General features: G+C 36.6%; 1 protein-coding gene across 1 annotated transcript in view; it reads right to left on the bottom strand.

Annotated features, from left to right (window-relative positions):
• Positions 1–24,658, bottom strand: part of LOC122809329 (cyclin-dependent kinase 17-like) — a gene marked incomplete in the record, with an annotated part of 1,699,239 nt that extends 1,674,581 nt beyond the window's left edge. Inside the window, 1 exon segment of the mRNA XM_044080731.1 lies at positions 24,308–24,658.
• Positions 24,659–25,351: the final 693 nt, after the last annotated feature.

Below are 25,351 nucleotides of genomic sequence, written 5' to 3'. Positions count from 1 at the left end.
CACACACACACACACACACACACATATATTATATATAGCATACATACACACACTATAAACATTATATATATACATATATACATATATACATATTATACATATATACACACACACACACACACACACACACACACACACACACACCATGCTGTGTTTTGTATAACATTTTTTATATTCAGAGGCATAAAGTTGACAAAAGGTTTACCTCTCCATTAAAATTCAAAATGCAGCTGCTGCTTTGCTTTTCTGTATAAAACGTGTATGTTTTATTGATTATTATGCCAGTAAAATTCCCCAAAATGTTTGTGAAAAAAATGGTGAACCATCCTGGAGACATTCACATTTGTATGTCATCAGCAAAACCAGACAAAAAATAAATAAATAGACTGTCCTATATAAGATGGTCAGTGGTTAAAGGGTAAGTTTTCACAACAGGAGCATCTTTCCTTTCAGTTAAAAAAGGTACATATCCTATTACATGGAAAAAAAAAAAACAAGATGAACTGAATGAATGCACACTGTCTGAATGTGTGAACCCCCCACCACAAAAAAAAAAAAAAAAAAGAAAGTAAAACAACTGCACCGTCTTAACTGGTGGTTGGCAAAGATAAAACATGAAAAACAGCCATGCAGGACATTATATTGGCCAATGATATGTCAAACATTAATGTAGCCTTAACACAGATCTTCAACACTGCAGTAAAGTACACTGAACAGAATGCTGCAATGTGAAGCTTATGGGTTTCAGCATACAGAAATATAAACAAATTCCACTAATAAAACACTAGTATGATTCCACCACAAGTTGCAGAGTTCTAGAAAACTTAGATATAATGCAATGGTTCAGTTTAAAAGGTTTGCAAATAAGCAAAAGCAGCTGCACATAAACTGCACTACAAGTCTTAAAATGACAGTAAATACTACAAAACGTACTGCAAGAATGTGACATTCACACAAACAAAGGATTTAGCAGGTGCACCTCCATGAAGCAATGATGCATAGCAATGCACTTTTTCCACAAAGCCAGACCTAATTTCAAGACAAGAAAACATGGGATAAAAAAAAAAAAAAGATTAGTCGTCAAAGGAAATACAAGGAAAACATTCTTCATGGAAGGTTCACAGAAGAAGCGACACCCCGCATAAAAGGAAGTGCCGGGGAAACTAAATCACCACAACACTGAAGAAAGCACACTTGTGCAAGTTGAACTTATAATAATAGATGCTCAAATGGTCATTGTTGCAGTTGCCTTGGTTACATGGGTTATTTCCAGCCAAGGATATAACAGCCAGCCAGCTTCTAAAGCTTCAGGGCACCTTAACTGCACCCACACTCTCAAGCAGCTTCAGCTGAGCTAACTGAAAGACTCCTTTGGGTGTGAAGCTCTTCTGATCTTTCCTGCTAGTAGACAGAGGCTGAGCCTTGAAAGAACAATGCCAGGAACAAAAAATAAATTCCTACACTCTGGCATAAAACACACCAAAAAATAAGGGGAATGAAAGAGGAAGCAGCTACAGCAGTGATCATTCGAACAGCTATTGTCATAAGTTCAACTCACACAACTGTTGCTTTGGGAGCAGTTTTAGGAGGGATAAAAGTGCAGGGGATGTGAGACATCAAGGACAATTGCAAGCACAAAAATATCTAGGAGATGCTTGCTCTGATCAAGGCACATGACTTTCTGAACCATCTATGGGCCCCAGGATATCTTCAAGTGGTAATGGGCAATACCACAATCATGTAGTACATCAACAAGTGGGGGAACCAGGTTGTTGTCCCTTTGCAGACTAGCAATGTTAGCTTGGGATATAGCTTCACTCCACAGTCAGTCTACAGACATCCTGTATTCCGTCAGATCAAAAAACTGTGTGGCAGACAAGTAGAGCAGGTCCATGGATAGACCCTCACTCTACCAGGGCCTTGGCTTCATCTCTGGCTTTTTGGAAAGGGTTGGATTCTAGAAGTATTCTAGAAGCTGCTACTTGGTACTCAGTGCATTCTTTTACAAAGCACTGTAAGCTCGATTCCTTCTGTACATCCAGATCAAGCTCTGCTAGGACTATTCTCCTGGGGCTGCTGGACTTTACTTGCACCTCCCAAATGCAGTTAGCCAAGGTAACCTACCTATATAGCTGAGGCTACCTTACTTCTCTTTAAAGCTTATCTCAGTATTATTCCTTCTCATCTAATCATCATAACCCAAAATGTACTTCCTATTTATCTGTCAATACCTCCATTTAGCCACCTGTATAAAATAACTTGCTACATTTTTATTGTCATAACTGTCTAATAATTTGATGACAAAATACAATCTTGACAAACAAAGAAAACCCAGTCGGGCCTCCCCGGTAAATAAAAGAGTAACCTAGCAAAATGAACTTAAAAGCTCAGATGCAAAGATTATATATGAAGCTGATCAGGAGTACATCTGGGGATTTCTAAAACTGTACACCAACTTCAAGAATGTTGCCAGCCACATCACCATTGGGGAGTAGCATAACTATTTTGTCTTGTATACGTCCCAAATACATTATTCAGCATGCGGTACACAATAAAATTCTTTTACGGACCTTTAACTGCAATTATACACTTTTATTCCAATTGGGTGTATTTAAAGCTACACGCATGCACTGTTCTTACACTGGATAGAGAGAATGTTGCATGTCAAAGTGTAATATACACACCAAGACTTGCATAGTGCTTGCCTAGCTACAGATATTCTAGCTTATCTAGAAAAAGTGACCAATGCCTCCAAGGTCTTCTCTGGCAGCTGGTGGACAAAAGAAAAATCATCTTTGAAGTTTTAGCAAACTGGCAAAAAGATTCCGAAAAAATAAAGAAAGAATTATTGAAAGCGGTGGAGCAGTGGTAGCGTTGTTGCCTCACAGCAAGAGGTTCTCCCGTTCAATTCTCAACTGGAGCACCTTCTGTGTAGAGTTTGCATGTCCTCCCCGCGGTAGAGTGGCATTCGAAAGACATGCGTAGAATGGGCGTGCCTTCGTTGAAGGTTGGGCATCAAGCTGGCACCTGTAAAAAATATACTGCCAATCATTAGCAGACCGGAGTTCCGCTGTGGCGACCCCTAACCGGGAAAAGCTGAAAGAGGAAGAAAATGATCTGCATAAGAAGAAACAAGAAATTGGCATTGCAAGAATATATGGCAGTGAGCTACTGCTTTTGCATTTTAAGGACTCCGCATATGCAAGTCAATACTAAAAAAGGCTGTAGCAGGTCTAGAAATTTGCTAATCTTAACAATAAAAATATGTCCAGCTCTTCTCCAAAACTGTTCATTATGAAGGATCCTAGTTTCCACCATGCTGTGGATCTGCAGAAGGTGAACTTCTTTAATGAACAAAACATTCAGGTTTGGAGCAGATGGACTGACAAAGTCTTAAACTGCCCCTAGGTGTGTGTCAGAAATACACATGCCAAACCTTGCACTGACACCGATTTCCTACCTTACGCCGGTTGCTTTTTGGGATAGACTAACTCTCAGAGCTTTTAATGGAACAGCATGCAAGAAAAAATGAAGGATGAAGGAATGGATGAACATTCTCTCTTTTTTTTGTTACATAATCTAAAAAAAAAAAAAAAAAAAAGGATTACTTTTGAGGTACAGCAGCAAACTAATACAGGAGCAGCTGTGTGTACGATAGGACAGGGGAGGCAGATGCATTATGATCTGGTTCAGTTTGAATTTCAAACTGCCTCCTCAATCTTATATACATCTGGTCTTAAGCTTAGAAACCATAAAAATATTATGACAAACCAGCTCTAGCCTTTATGTCAAAAAGGAACTGGAAACAAGTTAGCCAGCAAGGAAAATAAAGATCAACATGTACAGCTTTAATTCAACAGCACTCCCTGGCAATAAAGAAAGTTGTGTTGTCCAGGCCTCAAGTAAACCACTTGAAAGGAACTCAAAGTGACTTTGTTCTCTACTAACATACACAACACCCATGTGCAGAATGCTAACCAACCAAACAATGATTCTGACCATGTATTTAAACTTAATTATATCCACACCCGTTGTTACATCACGGTGACAAGAAGCACTATATGAAAAGTAAAAACTGCTAAGAAAACATTTAAGTACTGACTGCAAGTCTGAAAAAAAGGATTGTCTACACAAAAGAATAAAGCTCATCTGAAGTCATATTTTACAGTGCACTAGAGTGCATGTAGAAAGAGGCAACATTACCAACTAAAGAAAAATGCTGAAAACCAGAAGACAGCACCTTCAGAAAACAAGCACTTCAAAAGAAACTGCAACTAATGAGGGCCCATCCTTTCAGTTCCCTGACATCACAGGTTGTTTTGACATTCAATATTATGTGAACGTGAGGCAACAAACATCACTGAACAGAAGATAAAGAGTGAAATCTGAAGAACAGGATATTTGTCAAGTCATAGGCCTTATTGGCTTATAGTACAATCATTCTTAAAGAAAGCTTCCCTAACAATGTCAAAAGTAGTGATAAATGAAAATTTTAAATAAAAACAAAAAGCAAAAGAAAAAGCCACAGATCATGCATTTTACTTTGATCGTTAATAACTTGGCACTTTTGAATGAACACAACTACAAAGATGATTAAATTTTATTTACTTTTGACTTCTGAAATTTAGGTAAGGTTCATTAGCATACCTACAATAACTAAAATATGCAAGCGGTGATGGTGCCGTGGTAGCGTTGTCGCCTCACAGTAAGACGCTGTCCGGTTCGATTCTCAGCTAGAGTGTCTTCTGCGTGGAGACATGCATGAATGGGCATACCTTCGTTGAAGGTTGTGCATCAGGCCTGGCAAGCAGGTACGCAAAAATCATCTGCCAATCAATAGCGGACCGGAGTTCCGCTGTGGCGACCCCTAACCAGGAAAAGCCGAAAGAAACAAACAAACATCCTGATAACGGCCTATTTGATAACAGATACAACTGACCAAGCAGAGCAGATCTCCACTCATTAAATTAACACATGAGAAATAAGAACCGACTGGAGTCCTTCCTGCTCACACAGTAAGTGCCACATCAATAAACACTATATTGAATATTAACTCTGCACCCCGCTCCACCCAATCACTTTTCTTGGGGAGCATACTCTGCCAAAGTCTACCTTTGCTGGAAGAAAAAAAAAAATCACCTTGTTGTGCTGAAATGCAGTTGTCGGACTTTTTTCTGCCCTTTTTAAAACAGTATCTAACACACCTGCAAACTGACACTCAATGTAAAAAAGGCAGCAAATAAAAGCTAACATCATAAAAGACTCTAGTATAGAAAATTGTCTTCAAAAAATTCTGAAATTTGTAAATTACTTTAAAACAAGAAAGGCAAGAGTCTGACTCCCTGACACAAGATTGTAATACACCATCTTCCAAGTTAAAAAAAAAAACTAACAGTATGCAGCAGGGTCTTGTCAGTTCTGAAATGCTAGAAGCCAATACCTGGCTTACAGACTTAGCTATCAGGGAAGCTTACATATGGTGGCTTCTAAAAGCAAATTTGGACAATCCACACGGGCAGTGTATTTTCCTGAATCTGTGCAGGCTAGAGATGCACTCCCACATTTTAAGGAGATTTCAGTTTTAATCCAGATATGGAAGACATTTTGATATCCTTAAGGAAACCTAACCAAATTAATACCAAGACAAACATTTTTATTGTGCAGACTATATAACATACTACCTTTAACTGAAGTAGTACTCGATACTGCATGCTTTAAAACGATTTTAATAGTACTAATCTGAGATGCAGAAGTTTTGGACAAAGTCTGCAATGACAAATCATTTTACATTTCTTGTAGTCTCTATAATAGATCTAGTAACACCATGAAAATTCCTTAAATTACAACAATCCTAGTGTTCTGCATCCGCCATGTATTCTTAAAGCAAATGACACATACTTTATTACGGCAGTAATGGTAACCACTCACCTGCTGTGTAAGTAAAACTACAAAGCTAATCTATGCGCAAAAGAGGCATGATGGAAAGCATATTTATAAATGTTGATACCATTTTCGTGCGTCACAAAAGCACAAAAAAAATTATATACCATTGATACGAAATACTGTCATGATGCTACCTTCAAGCCTGTTGAACCTTTGGGGTAAAGTACACAAGGGAATATTTTCTTACACAGAAGACATGTGGTGCAAGGAGAGTCACAAGTGTAAGAGGGTCTCCTGGAACTTGTTAACACTGCTGAAGTGCTATTTTTCTTTGAATGTTAATAGAACACTGGCACATGTGCCATGACAGAGAGAGTTGATTATCTGAACTAATTGGAACCTACAGTAGTATAAATGAACAAGATAAAAAACGTCGAAAATCTTGTTTTTTTTTCTGCACGTAGGAATACACTTTTTAACCATTCAGTGATTCTAGTGGTTAATGAAGGATATTTTTCACACGTGCTAGCTACAAGCTCAAAGAATATGCTCAAGTGAATATGTATAATGTTTACATATTCAGACACTATTTTTCCTACCCAAAAACTTTGGAAGGCTGACTTGAATAATTGACGTTTCAGATAATCGGTGTTCGGATAATCAACTCTGTACTGTATAGCAATTACAGTGTAAAAAACAGTAACATTGGCTTGTCTATTGTGCGATTATTAATTTCATGACCTTTATTCCAAGTTCTGAAAAGTTAAAATCAAGGTACTCTCCAAATCTGTATATACTGCACACAGAAAAAAAATATTAAAGCAAATGGTTGCATCGAAGTGACTAAAAAGTCAAAGTTAATCAGACAATGACTGCTTTAGCAGCCAGGGTAGGACGACAGATGGCTACAAGTTACACAACGCACATCTACAAATCATTCAGTAGATGTATACAGTCAAACTGTAATTTTAGTACACACAGTCAGCAGATGAGTCATATGCAAATTTGATCCAAACAGCACTTCCTGTATTCAGGTTCTCATATAAATAAAAAAGGTACAAGGATTTACTAATATTTGCTTGATTTGGGCAGATAAAGAGAACTTAGTATTGTGGATAGTAAAGGTGCAGGGCTGTTCTGTTGATAGGATTTTAAATTTTGGATGGGATAAGAGTAGAATAATAAGGGATTTAGTAACGAGGTTATTGCAAGTATATGACCATTTTTGTTGACAGGTGTATTTCAAGATTTTACATTTGCGGAAGAGATACTTCTGACAACATGTTACAGCAACATTCCGCATGTAAACAGAGTGCAGCATAAGACTTAAATCACTCAGTGTAAAAAAAAGAAACTGAGAAATAAGAACAAATTATACTGATAATTCACTTACTGTCTTTTAAGTACAACAGTTGGATTCTAGCAAACAAGAGATTTAGAGAACCTGAAAGAAAACCAACCAAAATATGTGAAGAGGAAAAAACACTGGCTAAGAAGAATCCTGCATCTGTTAAACAAAAAGCAGTTGAAGCTCTAGATTTCATACAAGAGATGGCTTCCAGTAATTTGGAGGAAAAAATAAATCAAATGTACTCAGGGGTGATTAAAATAAATGAAACACTGAAGTACATCAACTCAACAACAAAAAGCTAGAAAATGAAACACTGAAGTACATCAACTCAACAACAAAAAGCTAGAAAAAAAAGACATTTTAACTAGCTATTCAGATGAACTGATAAAAGAGGTTGAAATGAAGAACTGTTTCAAAAACAGAGTTAGAAGACAGAGAGCGCAGTAAAAACCTGAGATTTTCTGCTGTACCAGCAAAACTGGAAGGAACAGACTGTACTAATTTTATGAGAGCACAAATACACAACTGGACTGGTATTCCATAGCAGGGTTTGTTAACCGAAAAGGCATATCAAGTTTATGCTCCAAACCTGGCCATGGGAAAGCAGCCAAGACCTTTATTAGTAAAGAGCAGAAAGAGTTGATCCTGACAAGTGGCAGAAGGGCAAAGTATTAAAACTGGAAAGAGAGAGCATCTGTGGGAAAGGATTATTCACTGTAGACCAGGTCAGAAGATAAGTAAATTTATTCTAGCAATCAGGGAATGTCGAGAGGCAGGTGTGAGATGCTGTATCTAGCGGTTTTCACAACATTTTTTTCCTGGAGAACAAATTCATCACATTGGTTAAATATGCAAGAAAGAGTGGCTGAGAAAGTCTGGACTTTTGTTGAATTTATTGCAGGTGGACTGTAAAGTATACACCTCATTTTATGCCATTACTGTTTAGAAAGACACTAACTTGAAAAACCAAAGTAAAACAATTTTATTCTTAGTATTTGAATAAAACATTTTATGACAAACTGCATGTTATTTATAGTAAAGCAGTTTTGTGTAGTGTACAGTCAGGGGTATTACTAAGCGTGTTAAAAATATTAAAGTAGACAAGTATTTTTTTTTTAATTTAAGAAATACAGGCTTTACAGTATAACAAAAGAAAGGTTGGACAAAAGCAAATTTAATGTTACTATGCTGTGATCTTAAGCTGCTGGAGAGGAAGTGGGTAGTAAAGTGCACTGAATATATTACATGTAGAATTAATATATTTTCTCTCATTTTTACAAGAGTGAACATCTAGATTAAACCCCTTAGCTTATACTATGAACACAATTTTATATGCAAGTAGGCCTGAAAAATAAGACAAAATGATGAAAGCGTTAAAAATGCCAACCTTCTTACATCTGCAAATAAATTAGGCTTGTTTTTTCTTCACTAGCCAATGTTCAAGTCTGCTGCTGAGGTAGCTGTACATTCTGTTCAGAGTGAAATTTAGAAAGATTCACTGCTGACCTCTTTTACATAGAAGGAAGGTGTCTGTAGCAGCATTCAGTTAATCCGGAGAGTTCTGTTTGCTGAGGGAAATGCAAACTTTGAAAGTACAATGGCAAGCAGTACAGTGAAAAATAAAGCTTAAATTATGGGAAGTGAATAAGGGATAACAGCCTTAATACATTAATGCACTTAATGATTTAAACATAGTCACTGAACTTTTTCTTAGGGCTACAAATTAATGTTTTCTGAAAGCACAAAAGCAGTTTTTCACATCTAGGAGGGGAATACAGAAGAGAACACCCAGCAATTACTGTAAGTGAATACACAGTTTGCAGCACGTTTTAGCATGGATAACCTTAAATTTAGGTTAAATAAAGCGTGTGGGTGCAGCTGTCAATTTAGGGCAACTGATCCTATCTGGAGGGTTAAACTTCATTTTTTGAATATGTACATGGATTTGTGCGACTGTTTTTAAGTGAGGAGAGGATGGGGGTGTTTCTGAAAATTTGTTTTTGTTGGGGGGGGGGGTTATTAAACTAAACCATCTTTAAAAATATGACATTATTTCTTCTCATCTCCATTTGACCCTCTGTATAAACGATCAGCATGCCAAACATTAGTGTGTGCATTAAACAAGAAAGTTGGAAGTACACATTCAAAAAACATGTACAACAGGTGGGAACAAAAGCTTTTTCATAATGACTACACTATCCATACAGTCTTGGAACAAACGGCATTACATGTATGGACAAAAAGGAAAAAATATTGAATATTAAGAAAATGTACAGTGCAAATAGCAATGCTGCAAGAGACACATCTGGAAAGAAACGAACATTTGACAAAATAAGATTTCAGGAGGAATGTTCAGCAGAGTAGAGTAATTACACTAATTGCCAGATGAGCTTCAATAGTGATAGAAAAGGGGAAAAAAAACAATAATGGTAGATTTGTGGTAATAAGGACCTACTGGAAAGGGAGGAAGATTAATTACTCTGGAATATATTTACATTCCGCAAAAAAAAAATGCTAATATGGAACAAGAAATTTTTGGGAAAAATAAATCAGATTTCAGCAGGGAATATTACTTATAGGTGGGAACTAGACTTTGATTTGTAATAGTGAGGATGTATCAGAGGGACCTAGAAGGAACAAAAAGAGGACAACCTTCTTAAAATATTTATGAAGATATTGGTTATGGAAAACGTGACTTCAGTAGTAGATTCTTGGACAGAAGTTACATATTATTCCTCAAAGTACAGTCAGTAGGTAGACTACAAAACATGTGCATTTGTTTCAACACTTCAGCACACATCCATCAACTCTTTCAGATCATGCAGCAATAAAAAAGAAGATAAAATGCAAGGTAATAAAGTAAAAATGAGACACTGGTGCTTTCCCACATACCCATTAAAAAGAGGAGAGAGAGGAATTTAAGGAATTGGTAGTGGAAATGGTTTCAGAGTTACTACGCAAGATATAAATATCTTCAGATGTTACAGCTAGTGAGTGGGGCAAAATGAAAATGGAAGTTAAAAACAGGGTAGAAATAAAGAAAAAACAGGGTAGAAATAAAAGAGAAAAAGAAATAGATGCAGTTAGGAAGGGATAGGAATTAAAGGGGCTGACAAAGGCAGAAGAACAAGGAGAGTCTCACAAAACAAAATAGGCACAAATCAGAGTGCCAAGAGAGAAAACATTGGAGTATATGAATGAGGAAGATTGCTATTAAGCAACTATTTTTTTTAATAACCACCCCAGAGGACAAAGACTTTCAGCACAATGACTTAGGCAACAAAAAGTAGAATGGGTTGTCGCCAAACTTAGGAGGCCTAGAACAAGCAAAATAACCAGAGAGATCCTGTAGAGATATCACAGATATTTTGTAAATTTCCTGAAAATCTGTATTTGTATAAAAGGCAGACAAATGTGGAAATAAAAGCACAAATGGACAGATTTCAGGAAGATGTAATTGTGCCAAGGTAGATAAGGCTCAACAAAAAACAAACAGTTAACACAGGAGAAGATGAAATAAAACAATGAAATATAATCAAAGTCTCCAGAAACAGATGGTATTCCTGTGGAAGTTAAGAGGGAAGACAGTAACGATTAAAAAGTATTTTAAAAACGAGAGTAAACACAAATTTTACCTAAAATGGTAATTACCCATCAGACCCAGCTTCATATAGGCACAGTTCAGTGATAAACCATGACTGCAAAGTGTTTGTCTATACTAGCTAAAAGAATGGTAAACATGTTGTCAAAATTGAGAGATATGGATCAATGTTTTTGTGGATAAGGGAATAGTCCAATTATGATCCACAGAGAAGCAGAATATAAGAAACTACAGCTGTTAGTGGGTCTTGATGCAGAGAAAGCATTCAATACAGTACACTGGGATTTTAAAAGTACAGCAATAGAAGCATTTGCATTCCCGGATACAACAATAAGGTTAATCAGGAGAATATATAAAGGATCAGAGGCAAAAATTAAACTGTGAGGGTTCCTCGCTGGTAAGATGCATTGGAAAAGGGGAACCCGGCAGGGATGCCCACATTCCCCATTCATTCCCCTTTGTTATCTGCTTTAGATTTAGAACCATTTACGTAGAATAAAAAAAAGAGTATATAACTGGTACGGTAAACAAGAAGAGTTGGCTTTATTTGCAGAGGACAATGTTTTGTACATGATAAATCCAAAAAAGGGCATCTCGGTATTCTAGAAAGTTTTGAAACAGTATCAGGTCTTTTGAGGATATAAGATTAATGAAGATAAACAAAGACTACTGCCATAAATTACATACACATGAATTGGTTCAGCAATACTCATATTTATGGGGGACTTAAAATAAAGACTTTAGGAGTATGAATTAAAAGGGTCTCTGTTATGGCAGCTAAGAATATGTGGGAAGTGACTAAACAGAAGACAATACCACAAAAATGAGAAACTGAAAGCTCTTGTTTATGGATATGGACAGCAAAATACAAACAGTGCGAAACCCCTTTTAGTTCCCCTTAGTTAACTGGGTCAGGCATATTTTTTTTTATCAACCAGAGAAAAGTTGTAGACAGTAATAAAGAGTTGAAGGAGATTACATGGGAGAGGCAGAAAGCAATGTAATTAGACAAGATAGGTTGATCCTTCCAATAGGACAAGATGGTTTGGGAATACCTGATCTGTAGGGGTATTTTAGAGCTACACAGTTGGGACTTAAAATACACAACACAAGCAGAAGGCTATAATTCAAAATTTAATGGGATTATGATGAAGCTGGGGTTGGAGGTTAAATAAAGAGAGTGGAATTTTGGATGCAGATCCCTAATGAGAATAACCATAGAGAATATTACATTCATAAAGTAGTACAAAGTATTCCAAAAACTAGGCCAACATGGAGAAAGGAGATTTTGCCAATAGGGATGACTGCAAGTAGGGTTGCAGAAAATAGGCAAGAGGGGGCTGGAATTTACTAGAGAAAACTTGCAAAGGAACCAAGGTATTAGTAGTAAATAACTAGAGAAGGAAAGGTGACACAGTGGGATAAAGCCAAGAAGATGTTTAGACTGCAGGCTAGAGGATGTCTTCCCTACCACGAATCAATACCAAGAGTATAGGCAAAGAGAAAAGGGTATGAAAATCTTGACTGAAGGATCTGCTGTGGTAGAGTCTATAGCTGAATCTAGACAGAAGCTGCTGTTAAAAAGGGATAATTAGTACAACATGTATGATGAGAATAAATCAGAAGAGGCTAGAAAAGTTTGGGGAAGAGAGATTAAGACCAATGTGTGGACATATGTATGGCTCCCATGTATGCAACAAAATCAAAAAAGGTTTACATCTCTGCTTAGAACCATTTCCATAGGTATTCTTATAACCCAATGAGACGTCAAAGAAAGTAGACAGCAAATGTTGGAGTTATGATGGGGAAGAAAGAAGTAATTAGAAATGTATGTTTTGGGAATTTTAAAATAGAGTACTCAGAAATACTGGAGGGAATGGAAATAATTCTTTTGAGCTGTAACACTGGATCTGAATTGCCTAAACATGGTAAGGCCTTAAGATTAATTCTGCTGGCTGCCAAGAAAGCAATGACTACAAGTCTAAACCCACTGTACTCGAACATTAGAAAAGAGATAAAAGAACTGGAAGAGGAATATTTAGAAGAGGAAAGGAGCAAATTACATAGAAATAAATGGAAATTTTGGGAACAATACATGCATATTAAATGTTCAGGAGGAGGAGTAAGGTTTAAGGGAAGACAGAACTTTATGTAATGTTGGACTGATGACAGCAACAAAGAAAGAAACAATGTGATTTATACTGTATGTAAGTGGAAAAATGTTGACACGGTTTGTTTTCTTTTCTGTTAATGTTGCCTACGTCTTAAGCAATAATTTAATAAAAGGTGTTAAAGTATAGAGTTCAGGCAGTCACCGTTAAGACTGATAGGATTTATAGATTTAGTGATTTAGTGAGCACCACGTGTTGGTTCAGATAACACAGCTCTCTGTGAAGTGTGTACTAGTTTTAATAACTGGCTGGTAGCAAGGCATCTTTTTGGGTTGTACAGGAAGCTGTGGGGCAGTCTTACTGTGAGTGTATGCAACAGATAAGGTTGCTCCAACCATTTAAGGGACTGAAGTGCAAGGCAGACAGTGAAATGTGGTTTCCTGTAAACTTTGTACTTTCAATCATCAATCATCATCATCAGACTGCTCCAGTCTGGCTTGCTTATGAGGCACACGGGTATGAACTATGGTTTTACATGTATGGCTAAAAAAAAAAAAAAAAGTTTGACTGCATAATGTCCTGGTTAATAACTGACATTTTCAGCTGCATATCAGATATGCTGATCATATCTTAATCTGTTAAACTGAGATTCCCAATAAGTTTGTATTTTACAATACCTCAATTCTAGTATCAAATTCACAATAATAGGATTGTTGGGTAAAAGTGAAAATATCATTAGTTTAGTTCAATTTTAAATTTGGAAGCAGATTAGATGTTTTTTGCCAATTTTCATTTTTGTAAGGGAATGCTGCAAGTCATCTTAAAGCTCTGTGAGTGAAGATGTTGCACTTACTAATTAATGTTGAGTAATCTGCATATTGAATTACATTTGCTGAGGGAGAGGCTGCATACATTTTACTTCTAAATACATTAAACAATAAAAGACCTTAATACTGAACCTTGTTGCAAGCCTAATGTTATCTGCAGAAGATATCAGCCCAACATACACAATATGTACGGTGGAAAAGTTAACCTTTATCAGTTAATTTAAACTCAAGCAACTGGGGCTTACAAATGGTACTAAACAGTTAAGAGATGAGAAACTAACAATTGCTTTTGCATTGGTTTAAAAGTAGGAATGAAACCATTTCACCTAGATGTCATCTTTCATGAGTATAGCTTATAAAAAAGTTAGTAATGCTGGTTTTATATTATGGATTGGCAAAAATACATGCTGTGATGTGGAAAGTAATTTGTTTTCAGTTAGGTGGTTGATCAACTGTAGGTAAACCCATTATTTCAAGTATTTTAGAGAAAGGGGACAAAATGTCTACATATCTGTAGTTTGCTAGTTGAAAAGATTTGCTACCTTTATGTAAAAGAATAATACAGGATTTTTCCTCCCAAACAGCTTATTTGAAAGCAAGTAAGCAAATGCATTTTGCAAATTTCCACAACATAAAATTTAAATATGAACAAGGTTACATTAAAGGGATAAATTACTGGCAAATCAAAAAAGAAAAAAAAATAACTGCTGCAAAATATCTAGCAGTTACTCTACCATCTGTTAGGCATACACTCAGGTACAGCAACCAACACAAAAGAAAGTTCTGCCATTTTCATCTACAACCTTCCCCTCAAGTCTTGCAGAAACCACTGAATCAGAAATACTTAAAAATATGATAAGAAGTTCAGGCAATACCTTTACTAGATTCAAACTGCTTCAAACTGTAACCCCTGTTAAAAAGTAGTATTTAAAAGCTTTGATGTGCAGTTTGCCTAAATACTCCCTCCCCCAGACTTGATCTGCATGCCTCAAGAGGTTCCATATAGGACAATAACCTGATCAAAATGCAGGATGATAGGAGCTTATGGAGGAGTATACAACCCTAGAATATTTTTATTAATTTAAACTTTGAGGCTTAGTAAGCCAAAGCACTAAGAAGAAAACTTGTACCCCTACAACGGGGTATTAACCATCCCTAGGTTGTACAGTGGCAGGAATGAACCAAGACTTCTGACAGGGTGATGGACTGGATCCAACTTAAGGTTCAAAACATAGCACAAGGTACCCCACTAAAAAGGTAAGTTAACAAATCAGAAAGGCTTTGAATACTGCTTGAAATGGGCATTGTGTTGGGTAGAATGGCTAGATAATAAGGTACACCGGCAGTAAACGAATTCAGCCAGCTGAAGTGGTAGTAACTAGTGAAGCACAGTATTATGCAAGTGCTGGAAGCAACTCTTTTCTTTACCTTTGGAAATGCAACTGACCAGACATCCTGAAAAGAACAATCTGCCCCGTTTTTGCTGATGACAAAAACAATATACAAAAGTAATTCCACAAAAAAGTGTACAGAAAAAAAAAAGACTTTAAATGGAAATGCATACTAAAAACACAGAGACAAATTCAATGCAAAGAAATACTTCTAGGAGATAAACTGTTTAGAAAAGAAGCAAGGACAGCATGGGGATATTACAGCACAGAGGAAGTGTCCAGCATGGCTCTCATTTTTTACACCAGAAAAAATGATAAATTACCATCATGCTATAAAACGAGGATCTAAACTCCCATTCAAGCATCAAATTAAATTTTAATGATAACTTTTCTTAGCCCCAAGTAGTAAAGATTTAGGATTAATACTATTTCTAGAGAGAAAATATCAGCAATGAAGAGTGTCTTAAAAATATGCCAAAAATTACCGACTCCATTTCTAGTTTTGATCTCAAACTTCTAGGTCCGTTATCCATTGCTCTGAAAAAACTTCAGAAAAAAAAAAAAACGTGAAAAAAAAAAAAAAAAAAAAAAGACAAAAATGATGACTGTCCACACAGATAAAAAGTTAAGCGCTTTACTTCATTTTAATCACAACGAACATCTTCAGAACTGACCAGTAAATCAATTAGTCAAGTTTAAATATAAAATTAGTAAATAAACCAAATGTCCAATCATCTAATTATTCATTAATACATACCATTTTCTTAAAAATATCAAATATAAAACACTTGACATGTATACAAAAAACATACAGCACATACAAATGTGTGCCTACTGTAAAAATACTTGTCAAATAAACTGTTAAATAATAATAGTCTGCTGTTTAAAAGACATTTAACATTTAAGGTCTCATTTAGACCAGGAATGTGATCTGCCCCAAGGAAAACCTGCCATCTAAGCTCCTTGTTTTCCAGGGCATTACTGAATTCTGTGACAAACTGAGTCAAATCTATTTTATCCAACACAAAAAATACAAATTTCTTAAAGTATATTTGGCTACGTGCTCCACCCGTCATAAATTTTTATGTGGGGAAAACTAGAGCCCTTTATAAAAGGATTTATGAATATCGTTTGGCTATTAGAGACAAAGACGCTAACAATGCTTTAGCCAAACATGCTTTGGAGTGTTCTAACTTTAAGAAATTTGTATTTTTACCTTTAAGAAAATTGTTATGTATCAATGAATAATTAGATGAATAGACATTGGATTGGTTTACTTAGTAATCAAATTTTGTATTTAAACTTGACTAATTGATTTACTGTTCAGTTCTGAAGAATTAGCTGTGATTAAAATGAAAGAAAGCGCTTAACTTTTTATCTATGTGGAGAGTCATCGGTCTTTTTTTCATGTTTTTTTCTGAAGTTTATTCTGGTTTTCGTGAATCTGGTGTTTTTTACATCATTTGCTCTGAACCGCACTGATGTGCAGACAATTCCATTTCTAAGCATCACGTACAGTTCTGAAGACAATCAGCATAACATATTTAGAAAGCAGATCGGTTCAGCCAAATGGCCTACATCAGAATCCATGCAAACAAAATTTATAAAAGTTAACGCATGCACTCTTGTTAAAATGAGGAGAGGAAAGAAATGACAAAGAAGCTTAAAAGGACACAGTCTTGAGAAAAGGAAGAGCTAGAGAATAAAAAAACTATGCAAATTAAAAGGAATCCAGACAGTGTAAACAGGAACCATACATACTTCCCAACTGCACAGATTTTTGTAGAATGTCCAGATTTTTGACTCATAAAAATTATGTTTTCTGGCAAATTATTGAAGACTGAAGTCACTAAATAATGGAAGACATTTGAGTTTCAGACCGGATATCCTTAACAAAATATATAATAATGCAAAATCTAAGTTTATAGGAGCAATATTTAAATTCTGTACCTATTTTTGGTCCTTTGTCCACCCACTCTTTCTGGCTTTGTCCAGATTTCTTGCACTGAGAGGTATGGAACCATAAACTTTAAAAAAGTAATGAAAGCAATACAATAAATATCACTGCCTTGGATGTCCAGTTATCCACACCTCAACGGAACTCCAGAAGACAGGAAACAGTTGATGGGCTAAGAAAGTGTTGTTTTCTAAGCTGCAATTGCACCTTTTTCTCCTTCATTGTGGTTACTGGATTCCATTAGTTACTAGAAAGGGAGGTAGAATACGGGAGCGAAAATAAGGTCAGAGTGTAGACTCAACAATAGGTAGAACAAGCAGAGGACCATCTCGCAAGTCATTACATAAGTAGAATCACGCTTATAAAATAATAAAAAGAGCAGACTAAGTTAACCATACCTCCCTTATCTGCTGTCAAAGTACATATTTCTATAAAACACACAAGACAAGCTGGGCAGGAAAAAAAAAAGCATAGCTCCCAATGTAAACAGTTTTGAGTAACATTGTAAAATGGATTTTTACAAGTAATACACGACAAACATTTAAACATTGCTCCTACAAACTTAAAAAGTTGATAGAATAGCATTACCATGAATTTTCTGAGGATAGAATAACAGGTTTTGCATTACTCTGAATTTTCTGAGGATACGAGGTATAAAACTGAAATGTCTGTCATTATTTTTGAACTTCAATATTTAAATGATGTACCACTAATTTGCCAGAAAACCACAATTTTATGAAAAATGGATCAAAAATATAGGAGACCAAAATCTGGACATTCTGCTAAAACATGTACAGTCGAGAGGGAACTGTACCTTTAATAAATCAGAATAATTCCCTTAGTCTGCTATGCAGCAGCATCAAATATCACACCACCTCTCTGCCATTCTATGTCAAATTGCTAAATCTGAACACAGCAAAATCTGTTACAAAGCAATCAGCAAAGCTATGCTTGCCAAGCACAGCAGTGTCACTTGAATTACTATTTGTGTAGTAATATTTGCTTGACTGCAAACCTGCGCTTTACTTCTCATAAACTTTACATGTGTTTATTTTACGCCACCAGGCATGTAGTCTTTGTTGACAATGCTGTAGTAGCTACCTTAGGAAATCAGCCAGGCAGCACTGTGGTTAAAAGCAGAAAGACAATCCAGTCTCCACATTAGAAAGCACCAGGTAGCATTTTTTGTGCATTGGCAGTCCAGGTCTTCACAATGCAGCACTATGCAAGTGGAAACAAAGGAATGAGCCTTTAAATATGCATTAGTGAAAAATAATTGCCGAAAGCATCTACATAGATACTATGACAACAAGTATAGAAAAATAAAATGAAAACCTACAAAAATTGTTGCTAATCAGTAAAAACTACTTGGACAATAAAATACACATGTGCATTTACACGCATGACAATTATGTTAAGATCTAAAGCCATACTATGACATGGAATACTGTTCTAAAACAAATGCATTCTTACAGTTTAGCATCCATGATACTGCAAAATAGACCAACAGCTTGCAATGGAATGCAGACAACATACACCAAGATGCTAGTCCATCTGAATTCTGCATCACCAAATCAGATTTGACTATTCATATCATCCTTTCCAGAACAAAAAAAAAAATACTCCATATTTATGCAGAGCTTGCGTTTACATAAACATGACAAAGGACAGTTCTAACAAAACGTGAATCTGTTCTCATCACAAAGCCCCTTTCCTTCTCATCAGCCCAGCCCCAAGAGTATCGCTAAGAAAAAGAAAAAATGACTAATCTTTGTTTCTGTCTATCCCTGAAGCTACAACACCTCTACACGATATTTTAGCTTTCCATAACATAGGTTCATGGGTAATTACTAGATTGGCTATGCTTAAATAGCCAGCAAGAGCAGTTAACGTCCCTTTTTGTGCTTGAATTAACTTATCTCACCAGGTTAGTAACTTGCCTTACCTATCCCATGGTTAACAATTACATATTATCATCCCAGACAGATAATTTGAGGGGACATATGCATGGGATAAAGCGTCTAGGAGCTGCCTCTGTCCATTAGTAGTATAGGTGCAGTCCTGGGGTAAACTTTTTATTTCCCATATACAAATCCAAGTTGGACTTGAAAATGGACAGGGTTGAACTTTGTATGGAGGTGAGTCTGTTCCACAGCAGTGGTACCCTCTGAGATACACAAGTCCCTCCAAACTATTCTGTTGATGTTGCAGAAAAATATATCCCTAGAGTATTTCTGATGCCATTTGACCTGCTGATTTGCAGTAAATCCACCACTACTAGGCTGACAAGTCACCTCTTAGCAGTCTGTAGGATACCACAAAATAGTGACAGGGCTTTTGATCAATCCATGTAATACATGCTATTTAGGCCTTGTATCCTTCTAGTTAAGTTATCTGCGTGGGTATTCCAGTTGTTGCATATGACTGGACAGATACTTGCCAAAGGAGGCATTATATTCAATGACTGGCCTAATCTGGGATCAGTAAAGGGGACAATGACATGCCTAGATCTAGGAAAAATCCTTTTGTTTACAAGTTGTGCAATAAAGGACTTTGTTCCAACACTGAATACATGCTGGTCAAAACAGATCAATGTCCACACAAGTTCCCAAATCCTGAAATCGGTCAACTGTAGTGTTAACGTAGTAATTCCCTGGAATAGATGACTTCCCCCAATTGATGCAATAATGCATTTTTTGGCATTTAGTCTCAGTCCATGACTTTGGCACTAGTTATTTATTTGGGACAAACCTTCCTGCAGGATGGCAAAGTCATTTGGAGATTCAATGACTGCTCCTAGCTTGCAATCACCTGCAAACTTAGACAGAGGCCTTTGATATTTACTTTTACTGTAGAAAAGTAAATGCCAAACAGGAGAGGTCCCAGCACAAAAACCTGAGGGACTCCAATAGTGACTGGGGAAAGCTTAGATACATTCAGGATTTATGTCAAAAATTCTAGCTACAAGACCAAATAAGAAATCTTGAGATTAATAACTGCCAAGTTAGTCTTTTGAGAATTGACATGTCAACCACAGATTACAATTTTAGACCTCGGACAAAAATCACTGCCATTAACTCAAGTCCCAAGTTAGAGGTCCCATCCCACTCAACAATCAGTCAAAATAAGCAATAAAATAAAACAAACTCCTGCTTTTCTTTAAAGTTTAATATTCAAAAGCATTTTTAAAAGTTGCCTGAATAACTATTGTTAAAAATCCAAGTAAATCACTGAAAAAGACCAACTTTCTTAGCAGACAGTGGAAAGACAGCAGGATTATCAGACTACTTATATTGTGACTAGAGAGAAAACAGAAAGAAAATGTTTTCCTTCAGATGTAATTTTATGGGAACATGAGTACACTATGGGTAAAGGAGCCATGGCTAGAAAACAAAAACCACATCAACACAGATGCCCTCATCAGTCATTTTGTAGTATAACAAATTAGGAATACATTTCTTGAAGGGACAGGCAGAAACATGGATTTACAGTTTTCAAAAAACTATACCCATGATATTTTAGTGTAATTTGCAGTCAACTCTGATTTCATTCTAATTTTCTAGTACACACACACAGAAATACAATATATTCCACATACACAACACTCAATGAAGTAAGATGACAACAGTATTACACAGGTAGGCAAACAGTAGAAATACAAGATCCAATGAATTTCTGTTCTGTCGTAAATTGTGAAATTCCATAAAAATACCATGTTTTTTCCAATTATCACTTCAAATTTGTAATTTGCCAGTATTTCCATGGAAAATGTGACACTAGCACTACAAAAAATGTTTAACACGTTTGTGTTTCAGACTTACCGATTATGTATATAATGTTTAACCAACATTTTCATCAACTACAACAAATTATGTCAACTTTGTCAATCATTCTACCTAAGCCTGAAAATCTTACTATAGTAATGAAAACAAAACAAAACAAAACAAAAAAAAAAAAAAAAATCAGAAATAAAATAGTACAAAGCTACACATACATGCACTTTTTAAACATCAATTTCACATTCTCTGGCTGTACTACTGCAGTGGCAAGAAATAACCAGATCTCACAAATGAACCAATGTTCAAAATACATCTTCTGCCTCCCAAATATTGCTATGCAGCTGGTTTCGCAACCAATGAGAATGGTTCAGCTATTCCTCCCATCCTACAATTACTGCAGGCTTCTTTCTCCGCCAATCCAGATAACCCATATGTTCCTCTGCAAGGGACAAGGAGTCAAGACCATTCATTTCTCAACCAAGGTGAAAGCCCTATGATTTCCCCTGCTCCTTTCTCAAGGCAGAAGCCTTATCATCCCATTCATTCATTCATTCATTCTCCTGGCAGGGAAGAGTACAGTCATCCAGGAGTGTGTTGAGTCCCTCCACAATTAAGTCCCTAACAGATTGTAGCTTCCATAAAAGATGCACATAGATGTAACATTTGTGTATCCACAAACCCCCCCCCCCCCAGTCACTGCAATGCACTCCTAATAGCTATGGCCATATACCTATTCTTCAGTAGGAGCCAGATTCCCCTATCCCACCCCACCCCAGGATGGGGGAGCCAGCACTGGGCTGCTTACTTCCTTCCTACCTTGTCCAACTCATCCAGTGCCTGCACCTGTGCCACTATGTGAAGATGGATCAAAGTCAATGATTTCTTTTTAATCCTATCCCACTATGTCACAAAATCAGGCCTATGCTTCAGGTATTTCAAAGGAAGCTTCTGTCTGAACAATTTTCTAAAATTAACTATGAGCAATAAAGATACTTCAAATATGTCACAAAATTGTTTGTTTACAACCATGATCATCATAACAGGTACCCCATACTATCTGATTGATATGCCGAGAATCTGTTTTCCCCTCACAGGATTATGAAGCATTACATACCAAGCTAGGACAATACCTAAAAATATTGGTTGATAAAGTATCACAAGTCATTAAAATTTGTTCATAAAACCTAAAGAATCTATAAGATCCACTGACATAACGCTTCTACCTGCATACAATTTGTAAACTCATGTGATCTCCTCATTTTTCCAAACATATAACTACCTGTCACCATTCACTTAATTCCACAAATGCCTAAAATAAACAGAATTTGCTGCCACACGACTAACATACGACAGAATATAAATCTTGCAAGTACAATGTCAAATGCAGCAAATAATAAAATATGTTAAACACAAGTGAGAAGTGTGTGTGTGTGTGTGTGTGTGTGTGTGTGTGTGTGTGTGTGTGTGTGTGTGTGTGTGTGTGTGTGTAGGAGGGGGCAAAGACTACAAAATGGAAATTGAAGAGGTTGGATGAGAGGGGTACTAAGGCTATGACCATGTTTTGCTCAAGGGCATCAATAATGCTGAAGAGTTAGACATAAAAGAAAGACTATGTTCTGTAGCTGCTAAACCCTATGCTTCCAAACAAAACATTCCAAAATATACATATACCCTACACTTAAACAGTTCATATTTTGGCACAAACAAAATACATCACCAAGACCACCTCTAATTCCATCTCATAGTCTGTTCCTACTTGCTTTTGCCAGCTGTGGTGTGAGTATACCAAGTTGAATATTTCTCTTTTACCAAAGGGAAAACTCTTATACAAAATATACTCACTTTTCAACCTGACTATAGTGATGCAACTAATACACATATGCAAAAGATTGTTCTAGTGCATTTCTCTTCTATAAAGGAAAAATGCCTATAAAAATATTCTCGTTTTTCAACCTGTCTATACTGATGCAACTAATACATCTACATGAGAACTATGCTTTGCATGGTACCCTGGAGACTACGACATGTGATCTAGAAATCAGTTTTGTTTCCCCCCCAATTACAAACTGTATACAGTACACTGAAATTACAGTGAAAGTTCCCTGGCAGTTGCTACACAGAAACATTTTGCATAATCTGTTTTTCTAGATAAATAAATAGACAAAACACAAACATTCTACACTGCAAAGCAAACTAAACACTATTCAGAGAAGTTTTTCAACCTCAGGTACTATTACTGGCACTAAATGATTATCTACTAATTTTCATTTTGGCAACAGGCAGATACACAAGTTAGTTAACAGACTTTCTTGGTGATTAGTAAATGCAGCCTTAATAATCTGAGCACAAAGAAGAAACACATCACGTTTATGTATCAGTTAATATTACCTGTATCAACAAAAATCTTGTCAACTACTTAATACCAGTGAATACAAAAAAATACACACATCCTCACATGCTTACATACAGACAGACGTAGGCCTATTTAGTCCACTTAAATGCATACACACAATCATACATACCGTATATTTATATACTGACAGTTACACTTATATAAAACCAAACCAGAATGCAGCTGTCCGAGACTGCTACAAAACTATCTCATTTTCACAGCTACCACGTCTTCCTTGTTGCCATAATCCTCCTTACCACAATTAAAAAGCAAATCAAAACATTACACATACTACCATCCTATAATAACACACACACACTCTGACAGACACCTACCTTAACATCCTACAGATAAAATGGACTTATGCATTGTTTCTACACACTTCCTCCACTTAACTCCATAATGCTCTGCATCGTTCACTGCCACCCCATAAAGCACACTGTAACAGCTACCCAATTTGGCTCAAAAACACAAACCTTTGCACACGAGAATACTTACCAGACGCTCCCAATTACCTTTCTTCTTTGTCATTCCATTTCTACATTCTACAGTTAAAATGTTATCATTTAACATTTTCACTGTCCACTACTGCCATTGTCCCTACCCCGCGAAAATAACAGACATCAATGTTGCTCTGCATCTTACAGTTACATATACAGCTGGAAAACAATGCTGTCTACAGCTCCAGCTAACATAACAGTCTCTGGCCCTTGAGCCTTACTTCAGGTACCTCGCTCGTCTGCCCTTCAGTTTCCCAAAAAAGGAGCTTCCACAAAGATGCAATCTGCCCCTACAAATTGGTACCCTAACCACACACCAAGTCACTGTTCTTAACCACTATCCGAGAAACAAAATACATTCAGGTCTTCCACTGCCTCAAGCTGCACAATAACATCTCACACGCCAAACACACAACTACCTTCAGTCCCACAGAGTTCAGACTAAACAACTGGACGTCCGATCCTACAATTACACACAGCTCACCACCGGTTCCTGTCTTTTTTTCTGTACTCACCCTGAACACTGCTGTCAATTGTACGGATACGCGTCACTTTCTTCAAGGAATCGCTGCTCCTCCATTCTCAAATTCTCCTTAATCGGTTACTGCCTTTGCAATTGCCAATACTAGTCCATGTTGTAATCCTTCATACCGATTTGATATCAATACCTTTGACAACCGCCTCATCGTGAGCCGCGACAGCAATAACCCGCAGCAGCTGCAATGTGGGCACTGCCAGCACTACCAACATTAAAAACAGAAGGGGGGTCAATAGAAAGAGAGTACTTAAATCACACTATGCAATAAGACAAACCCTTGCATTCCCTAAGAATTTTACTCTATAACATTATGATAATATAAATAAGGCAACAGTGTGTAAAAAAATGCAGCTGAGAGTAAGAAGCAAATAATGAGTAAAAATGAGTTCCTGTCAATACGTGGTTCAGTCCAGATTCCTTAACTCATAACCAGACTGAACCAATAGTACAAATCTGCGGGTGGATTAGTTAATTATTCAAGACAGCAGTTACTTCATGTTTTGTAGCTTCTTTTGTATATAGCAGGAGTCTGTGTAGCAGTAATAATTTGTTAACTTCGTTTATTTTTGATAACAGTATTAACAACTAAATGATATTGTTATGATCTAGTGGAATGCTGCTTTCCCTTTTCATAGTTGTAGAGTCAACCCAAACATCCTTTCGGGCGGGGAAGAGAGGACCGTCGGGGGAGCCAAAATATTCCAACAGGCTGCGGAAGAGAGTGTTCTTATTTTGGGAGCTACGTAACTAGGAAACAGCATCATGAATGTTGTCGCAACAGTAAAGTTCTTATATGAATTTTGAGAGCCTGAATATTGCTGTCAGTATTACAGGAGTTAAATATTAACATTTTCGTGATTTCACTGTCCCCGTCTGATAATGTGCTACTCCTGGGAAATGTATTTATTTAGTTTTGGTTACCTACCGAGGTAGAGCACTGATAACATCTGACTAGCTACAAACTCAGGTTACATACACAATACCAACATAGCTTCAAACTCAGCCCCGTTTACATACATAG

This window comes from Protopterus annectens, chromosome 8.part0 (genome assembly GCF_019279795.1).
Source record: "Protopterus annectens isolate FY-2018-M chromosome 8.part0, PAN1.0, whole genome shotgun sequence".
Classification (NCBI taxonomy): Eukaryota; Metazoa; Chordata; order Ceratodontiformes; family Protopteridae; genus Protopterus; species Protopterus annectens.
The sequence above is the reverse complement of the archived record's forward strand: the minus strand, read 5'-3'. Positions and strand labels throughout refer to the sequence as shown.